This window comes from Sinocyclocheilus rhinocerous, unplaced genomic scaffold (genome assembly GCF_001515625.1).
Source record: "Sinocyclocheilus rhinocerous isolate Xijiao unplaced genomic scaffold, SAMN03320098_v1.1 scaffold77, whole genome shotgun sequence".
NCBI lineage: Eukaryota > Metazoa > Chordata > Actinopteri > Cypriniformes > Cyprinidae > Sinocyclocheilus > Sinocyclocheilus rhinocerous.
In genome coordinates this window covers 1,419,912-1,421,296 of record NW_015635045.1, presented here as the reverse complement: position 1 = coordinate 1,421,296, position 1,385 = coordinate 1,419,912, and the positions used below count along the sequence as shown (strand labels likewise).

The 1,385-nt window shown below is 39.0% G+C and overlaps 1 protein-coding gene across 4 annotated transcripts in view; it reads left to right on the top strand.

Moving 5' to 3' along the window:
* Window positions 1–1,385, top strand: part of scn4bb (sodium channel, voltage-gated, type IV, beta b) — an 11,733-nt gene that overhangs the window by 4,689 nt on the left and 5,659 nt on the right. The window lies entirely within an intron of this gene.

Sequence of the window (1,385 nt, the reverse complement as noted above, 5' to 3'; positions counted from 1 at the left end):
CAGAGGTAAAAAACTATATAAATACTGTTCAGTTTCTTGCACAGGCTGATCGTTTCGTGTCTTTACACATCAGGTCATTTGTGTCAACACATATTGAAACATTCAAATAAAAAGTTATTTGTGTGAATGCGCATAGCTGATTATTGCCTTTCATTCACTTAAGTTAATGGTATCAGTGGTCAGTTTCATTCGCGGATCCTTTATGTCAGATACGACTGACCAGTATTGACTAACCTACAACTTAGATAATATTCCTAAAAGATTCGCACCAACGGCACACACACAACAGCACAAACGTGGATATGTTCTACATGTCTAAAGTATAAAGAAAGAATAAACCTGTCTTATAAACTCCTTGATTTCGCTTAAACAACTTAAAATATGATTTGCATGCAGAATAAACCGTGCTAAAATTCAGGTTTTTCCATGTTTTAATAAACTTACTCCAGGGCTTTTTAATAAAACAATTCATAAGCATATCTCAAGTAGCCTATGTTTTGTGTGTTATAAAGAAACTTTGCGTATCAGGCTCGTTCAAATCCTCGGTGATATACACACGCAGTGCAACTCACTCATCAGAATCCTCAGCAAACTTCGACAGTTGGTTAAACCTGCTCATTCGGTTCATTTTGAGTCCTCGGTTATCTTCGGCAAACTTCGACAGTTGGTTAAACCGGCTCATTCGGTTCATTTTGAGTCCTCGGTTATCTTCGGCAAACTTCGACAGTTGGTTAAACCGGCTCATTCGGTTCATTTTGAGTCGGACGTGCTACCTCGGCTGTGTGTCCTGCATCATCAACCCGGAACTAAAGTTCGATTCAGTTCGATTTTGTGAACCAGCTCAACCGGTTACTTCCTGAGAACCGGCTCAAAAGAATGATTCGTTCAAAAATTGAACATCACTACTTGGATGTAATGTCGGTCGTTTAGACACACTCGTTCACATGACCAGTGTAAGCCAGCAGCTGCTATGAATACAGATGGTGTTGCCAAAAATGCAGCTGTTTTGTGTTAGCCACAGTGTCCCGTATATTGGCTAAAATGAAAAAAGAATTCTGCTCATTGCCCTGTTTTTGTTCAGCAACGCTGGGTGGCCAATGTTTAGCTCCCACTTATTGCTGACCCTGCCCTTATCATCATAGCTTATATAGATGAACAGACCTCACGAGAACTCAGTGTATGAGAAACGGTGTGTTTGTACTTACCATTTGTGCAACAGGATGCAGTGTTTAATTAATACACACTAATTGTTTTCCTTGCATTTTTCAGGATTTAAACACTTTGGCACAACATCTGGATGAGTTACAGACCCCTTCCTTCACATGAATCTTTATCTCTTTTATGTCCTTTACCTTTATGTATTAATTTCTTAATGTAATCAACAT